This window comes from Ranitomeya variabilis, chromosome 8 (assembly GCF_051348905.1).
Source record: "Ranitomeya variabilis isolate aRanVar5 chromosome 8, aRanVar5.hap1, whole genome shotgun sequence".
NCBI classification, from domain to species: Eukaryota; Metazoa; Chordata; class Amphibia; order Anura; family Dendrobatidae; genus Ranitomeya; species Ranitomeya variabilis.
Window position 1 is genome coordinate 35,617,870 of NC_135239.1, and position 8,263 is coordinate 35,626,132.

An 8,263-nucleotide genomic window follows, 5' to 3' on the forward strand; every position below is an offset into this window, starting at 1 on the left:
CAACGTGGGCTGCGCAATATACAACGTGGGCTGCGCAATATACTACGTGGGCTGCGCAATATACAACGTGGGCTGCGCAATATACAACGTGGGCTGCGCAATATACAACGTGGGCTGCGCAATATACTACGTGGGCTGCGCAATATACTACGTGGGCTGCGCAAAATACTACGTGGGCTGGGCAATATACTACATTACTATACAACGTGGGCTGGGCAATATAAAACGTGGGCTGCGCAATATACAACGGGCTGCGCAATATACAACGTGGGCTGCGCAATGTACTGCGTGGGCTGCGCAATGTACTGCGTGGGCTGTGCTATACACTACACATACATATTCTAGAATACCCGATGCATTAGAATCGGGCCACCATCTAGTATTTTGTAAACCTATATTGGTGCTTTCTTCCTTACCTTACATCTTGGTCGCAGTGGCTTATTTTGCGATATGGTTTGTTACATCTGCCATCTAGTGGTTGTAATGTGCATTACAGCTGGAAAGTATTTGGCTAGAATGTCAAAGTAACATAGTAAGGCCGAAAAAAGACATTTGTCCATCCAGTTCAGCCTATATTCCATCATAATAAATCCCCAGATCTACGTCCTTCTACAGAACCTAATAATTGTAAGATACAATATTGTTCTGCTCCAGGAAGACATCCAGGCCTCTCTTGAACCCCTCAACTGAGTTCGCCATCACCACCTCCTCAGGCAAGCAATTCCAGATTCTCACTGCCCTAACAGTAAAGAATCCTCTTCTATTTTGGTGGAAAAACCTTCTCTCTTCCAGACACAAAGAATGCCCCCTGGTGCCCGTCCCCTTCCTTGGTATAAACAGATCCTCAGCGAGATATTTGTATTGTCCCCTTATATACTTATACATGGTTATTAGATCGCCCCTCAGTCGTCTTTTTTCTAGACTAAATAATCCTAATTTCGCTAATCTATCTGGGTATTGTAGTTCTCCCATCCCCTTTATTAATTTTGTTGCCCTCCTTTGTACTCTCTAGTTCCATTATATCCTTCCTGAGCACCGGTGCCCAAAACTGGACACAGTACTCCATGCGCGATAATGTATTGAATTTGCACCTTGAGAAACTAGGAGTCCTTTGTGAAATATTTAGTAGTGTAACCTTAGACTCATCTGTAAATCAGCCTAAAAAAAAAACTTTCTAAGCTTTTGCACAGTTGCCTATTCATCCATTTTCTTTTGGTGGGAAGTTGCATACCTTGAGAACACTGACAGGTGTGTACATGCTGCAACCACTGCCGTTACTGCAGTGACCAATGAGATGCCAGCCTTCAACTGAAACTCCTCCTACCTGTATTCTTGTCTGTAGGAAAGCTGGAGCTAGCACACAGCACAGTAGGAGCCAGAAAGGAGATTGAGATGACAGCACAGTTAGAGGCAGCGTGGAGATTGAGATGACAGCAGCACAGTGAAAACCAGGGGAGATTGAGATGACAGCAGCACAGTGAGAGGAAATAGAGCGAACAGCATAGTGAGAGAGTTAGCTGAGTGTCCGCATTCTGAGTAGCTAATGGTTACTGTTCCCTGGTTGATCCAAGTTTTTTTTTTTACTATCCCACCCATATATCTGTCCTTTTGTTTTATTATTAGACCTAGAACTGGTACAAGCAGTGAAATCTTCTGTGAGCTACTGCTAAAAGTGGAGAAATTAAAGCGTTTATTATAATGGTGCAGCTGAGTGGGCCTGAAGATGTAGCAGACAGGGATTTCACTATTGTGTGGGGAGTAAAGGTTGTGGGCCATGCAGAGATCGAGGAGGGGCAGAAAAGGAACCGTAGATAAGCTGCGCAGGAGCGGGGAGACTCAGAGGAAGGGCAGCAAGGACTGTGGAGAGGAAGGGCAGCAAGAAGGACTGTGGAGAGGAAGGACAGCAAGAAGGACTGTGGAGAGGAAGGACAGCAAGAAGGACTGTGGAGAAGAAGGGCAGCAAGAAGGACTGTGGAGAGGAAGGGCAGCAAGAAGGATTGTGGAGAGGAAGGGCAGCAAGAAGGACTGTGGAGAGGAAGGGCAGCAAGAAGGACTGTGGAGAGGAAGGGCAGCAAGAAGGACTGTGGAGAGGAAGGGCAGCAAGAAGGACTGTGGATAGGTTGTGCATCAAAGAGAAAAGCCCTGAGATTGAGAAGTGATGGGACAGGAGAGGGCCAGTGCTAAGCTGTATATGAAAGGGAGATCCCCAGCCATGGAGAAGAAGAATTGTGGACAAGCTGTGCATGAAAGGCAGGTCCCAAGATGTGGGATAGGAGAGGTGCTATGGATAAGCTGTGCATGAGACGGAGATCCTCAGAAGAAGGACTCAGGATGAACCGTGACAGCTCCTCCGTGTACAGCAGTTCACACCTAGCGGAAGCAAAGTCCTGCCCCAGATCAGACCCTGTTACTGGAGATGGATTCACCCTAACAGGCAGTGGGCAGTAAGCCACAGAGGAGGAACGACTTGTAGCCAGCACTTTAGGGCAGGGGTAGTACAGGGAGTGAACAATGTTTCCTGTAAAGAAAGTGATTTCCAATGTTGCTATTTAATACACCTCTAACAAATGTAGATACATTTATTGGAACGACAGTGACCATTTAAATAAAGAAACTTCCTCACTCTCCAAATATAATGCTGATTTTTTTTATACCTGTTTTACATACATAGGACATTCCACATATACTTATCCTGTTCGTGCGAAATGAAAATAAAAAAATAACTTTGTTTTACTTGGAGAGCACAGGTTTTTCTCGGATCTGCATTTGGGAGTTTTTCCCCCATCACCTCCTGCAGCCACTGATTTGTCTTTTTTTTTTTACACATTTAACAAAATAATACGCTAAGAAAAGAAAACACTTTGGACATAAACCATAACCTGATAGTAGCAGCATACACCCATGGTTTCCTGTGTCACCCAATAAAGCGCCTGAGAAATAGATATTTTTATTTCCTTTTTTTTCCCGTGGGACAAATGCCAGCTTGCTGCAATTACGTAAAAAAACACAAGTAAAAGTATCATAAAAATGGATTTCTCAGCAGGAAGGTATACATATGCAAATATTTAATGGTGGCCATTGTCATAAGCTGCTTTTTTTTGTATATCAGCAATGCTGGATCCTTTTTAATTGTCACTAACCTCTGTTGGATCCAGCACTGGACCCTGCCTTCTCCTCTGGACGTCAACTCTATCTGTTTTTTGGCGCATCAGGTTCTCATGGCAACCCGGCACACACCTCTGACTTAAAGCCCTCCGGCCTAATAGACCACCTCTGCATTGGCAATCTGCCATACTCGGCCCTGCTTTTCCACTGGCCAGTATGTTTGTATGTTGTAACAAAGCCAGGTTTGCTATACTGCACCATGTGACAAACACAGCTCAACTGTACCACTGACCAGTTCTGCTAAAATCTGCTAGTCCAGTCCTGTTTAACTCGGTACATAAGTTACTCATCACTAAGTGTCCTCGGCTTCCTTGTCACGTCTGCTGCCATTTGCTCACCTCTATCTCATCACATCCCGTGATTCCCTTTTGCTCCTCTTGCCTTTTTGCACCTACAGCTTCCATTATTCCATCTGGATCTTTCTGCTGCACCAACATCATCTGTCCGTGCTACATAATAACTGCTCATCCAGGCTTAGGGCTTTGGGGATCCTTCCCACGTACTGAAACAGAACATTATTAAAATCCATTGGGCTTTCTGTTTTTGTTTATTTGTTTTCAAAATATGATATTCTTGCATTAACCCCTTAACGACCACCGATATGCCTTTTAACGGTTAAGGGTACTTATTCCTCAGCGCCGCTTTTTAACAGTGCTGAGAAATAAGGGTATAGTGCCCCCCAGCATTGGAAAATCTGCAGGATATTGGCTACCGATTATCTTTTTTGTATCTCTTTCCTTTTGTATACAATTCAACTACCTTTTCCCAGAGATCCGTTGACAATTCTTTTGCTTTCCCCATGACTCACAATCCAGAAACATCAGTGGCTAGATGAAAGATGCAAGAGTCTGTCTGGATCCCAGAAAGTCACTCAGCTTTTATGCACACAATGATTACAAGCAAACAGGTCACAGGTGAGGATGTTACCTTTAGTAGCCATTCAAACCCATTTGTGTCAACTTCTGTGCATGTTATCAGGCCAAAATCACCAGGGTATGTGAACTTTTCATCAGGTTCATTTGGATGTTTTGGGTTGTCTTTATGATTTAAAAAGAGAAAACACAGTAGTTTGACAATAAATGGCTTCTCCCAACCACTAAGCATGAGTGGAGAAAAAGTTTTGGTGTTATCATTCATAGTCTCTGACAAAAGGCCAAGAAAGCAAAAATTCTGCTGGGGTATGTAAACTTTTGAGCATAACTGTATGTACAATTATCAAAAATGATATTATTGGTGACGATGAAATATAATCCTCCAAGTAGAAAGGTTATGTGAATTTCTGTAATCTTTTCGTCCTGATTAAAATAATGGCCTACATATTCAAAACCTAAATTGTGATCAATATTTGTATAAAGTGATGATGCTTCTATTGATGAGTTGAACACTTGTGGTCAAAGTCAGCTAAAAGTTAAAACTCTTTAACCCCTTAATCCCATTGGACGTACTATCCCGTAGAGGTGACCTGGGACTTAATTCCCACTGACGGTATAGTACGTCCAGCGCGATCAGCCGCGTTCACGGGGGGAGTGCGGCCGATCGCCACCGGGTGTCAGCTGATTGCAGCGTTCCGGCGGCAAAGGGAAGCATCGCACAGGGAGGGGGCTCCCTGCATGCTTCCCTGAGACCCTCGGAGCAACGCAATGTGATCGGGTTGCTCCGAGGGTCTCCTACCTCCTCCCTGCAGGCCCGGATCCAAAATGGCCACGGGGGGCCTTCCGGATCCAGCAGGGAGGTGGCTTGCAAGCGCCTGCTCAGAGCAGACGCCGGGAAGCCTCCTTCAGTGCCTGTGTGATCGCTGATCTGACACAGTGCAATGCAAAGTGTCAGATCAGGGACCTGACCCTATATAGTCATGACCCCCCGGGACAAAGTAAAAAAGTAAAAAAAAAAAATATTTCAATGTGTAAAAAAAAATATATATATATATTGTTCCAATAAATACATTTCTCTATCTAAATAAAAAAAAACAATTAAAGTACACATATTTAGTATCGCCGCGTCCATAATGACCCGACCTATAAAACTGTCCCACTAGTTAACCCCTTCAGTGAACACCGTAAAAAAAAAAGAGGCAAAAAACACTTTATTATGATACCGCCAAACAAAAAGTGGAATAACGCGATCAAAAAGACAGATATAAATAACCATGGTACCGCTGAAAACGTCATCTTGTCCTGCAAAAAACGAGCCGCCATACAGCATCATCAGCAAAAAAATAAAAAAGTTATACTCCTCAGAATAAAGGGATACCAAAATAATTATTTTTTATATAAAATAGTTTTTATCGTATAAAAGCGCCAAAACATAAAAAAATGATATAAATGAGGTATCGCTGTAATTGTACTGACCCGAAGAATAAAACTGCTTTATCAATTTTACCAAAAGTGGAACTGTATAAACGCCCCCCCCAAAAAAAAAAAAAAAAAGAAGATATTCATGAATAGCTGGTTTTGGGTCATTCTGCCTCACAAAAATTTGAATAAAAAGCGATTAAAAAATGTCACGTGCCCAAATGGTACCAATAAAAACGTCAACTCATCCCGCAAAAAACAAGACCTCACATGACTCTGTGGACCAAAATATGGAAAAATTATAGCTCTCAAAATGTGGAGACGCAAAATCTATATTTTGCAATAAAAAGCATCTTTTAGTGTGTGACAGCTGCCAATCATAAAAATCTGCTAAAAACCCGCTATAAAAGTAAATCAAACCCCCCTTCATCACCCCCTTAGTTAGGTAAAAATAATAAAATTAAAAATATATATATTTCCATTTTCCCATTAGCATTAGGGCTGGGGCTGAAGTTAGGGTTAGGGTTGGGGCTAAAGTTAGGGTTGGGGCTACAGTTAGGTTGGGACTAAAGTTAGGGTTGGGGCTAAAGTTAGGGTTTGGATTACATTTATGGTTGGGATTAGGGTTAGGGGTGTGGTTAGGGTTATTGTTGGGATTAGGGTTAGGGGTGTGTTGGGGTTAGGGGTGTGGTTGGGATTAGGGCTAGAGGCATGTTCGGGTTAGCGGTGTGGTTAGGGTTAGGGTTGGGATTAGGGTTAGGGATGTGTTTTGGTTAGGGTTTCAGTTAGAATTTGGGGGTTTCCACTGTTTAGGCACATCAGGGGCTCTCCAAACGCGACATGGCGTCCGATCTCAATTCCAGCCAATTCTGCGTTGAAAAAGTAAAACAATCCTCCTTCCCTTCCAAGCTCTCCTGTACGCCCAAACAGGGGTTTACCCCAACATATGGGGTATCGGCATACTCAGGACAAATTGGAAAAAACTGGGGGCTAAAAAATAATTTTTGTGGAAAAAAAAAAAAGATTTTTTTATTTTCACGGCTCTGCGTTATAAACTGTAGTGAAACACTTGGGGGTTCACAGTTCTCACAACACATCTAGATAAGTTCCTTAAGGGGTCTACTTTCCAAAATGGTGTCACTTGTGGGGGTTTCAATGATTAGGCACATCAGGGGCTCTCCAAACACGACATGGTGTCCGATCTCAATTCCAGCCAATTTTGCATTGAAAAGTCAAATGGCACTCCTTCCCTTCCGAGCTCTGTCATGCGCCCAAACAGGGGTTTACCCGCACATATGGGGTATCAGCGTACTCAGGACAAATTGCACAACAACTTCAGGGGTCCAATTTCTTCTGGTACCCTTGGGAAAATAAAAAATTGGCGAAAAGTTCATTTCTGTGAAAAAATATGATTTTTTATTTTTACGTGTCTACATTATAAACTTCTGTGAAGCACTTGGTGGGTCAAAGTGCTCACCACACATCTAGATAAGTTCCTTAGGGGGTCTACTTTCCAAAATGGTGTCACTTGTGGGGGTTTCAATGATTAGGCACATCAGGGGCTCTCCAAACGCAACATGGCGTCCCATCTCAACTCCAGTCAATTTTGCAATGAAAAGTCAAATGGCGCTCCTTCCCTTCCGAGCTCTGCCATGCGCCCAAACAGTGGTTTACCCCCACATATGGGGTATCAGCGTACTCAGGACAAATTGTACAACAACTTTTGGGGGCCAATTTCTCCTGTTACCCTTTGTAAAATAAAACAAATTGGATCTGAAGTAAATGTTTTGTGAAAAAAAGTTAAATGTTAATTTTATTTTTTTTTAAACATTCCAAAAATTCCTGTGAAACACCAGAATGGTTAATAAACTTCTTGAATGTGGTTTTGAGCACCTTGAGGGGTGCAGTTTTTAGAATGGTGTCACACTTGGTTATTTTCTATCATATAGACCCCTCAATGTGACTTAAAATGTGATGTGGTCCCTAAAAAAAATGATGTTGTAAAAATGGGAAATTTCTGGTCAACTTTTAACCCTTATAACTCCCTAACAAACAAAAAAATTTGGTTCCAAAATTGTGCTGATGTAAAGTAGACATGTGGGAAATGTTACTTATTAAGTATTTTGTGTGACATATCTCTGTGATTTAAGGGCATAAAAATTCAAAGTTGTAAAATTGCAAAATTTTCAAAATTTGCGCCAAATTTTCATTTTTTTCACCAATAAATGCAAATAATATCAAATAAATTTTACCACTATCATGAAGTACAATATGTCATGAGAAAACATTGTCAGAATCATCAGGATCTGTTGAAGCGTTCCAGAGTTATAAACTCATAAAGGGACAGTGGTCAGAATTGTAAAAATTGGCCCGGTCATTATCGTGCAAACCACCCTTGGGGGTTAAGGGGTTAAAAGAGATACTAACTTTCCAAAAAGAGCTCACTGATATATAATCAGTTAACTCAATCAGCAGCCAGCGACATGCAGAAAAAAAAAAGCGTGTGAAAGCCAAATGGTGCAAAACTTGTATTAAAACCCTATTGCAAAAATGAATCACCCTCCCATCCTAAAAAAAAAACTCATGTGATTCAGAATATAATTTTTTTTTATTATTATTATTTTTTTTTGCGCTGGTACAAGCTGTAATGATTCCTGGGTTTGTTACTAAGAGATTGAGCAGAGTTACTGAGCTGTGATTTTTGCTTAGTCAGAGACCTCTGTAACTGGATCTTGAGTGGAGAGAAAGGGACCCAACTGTTGGGCGTCCTAGGGTTAGGTGTAATGATACTTATTGAAACTCCCTTA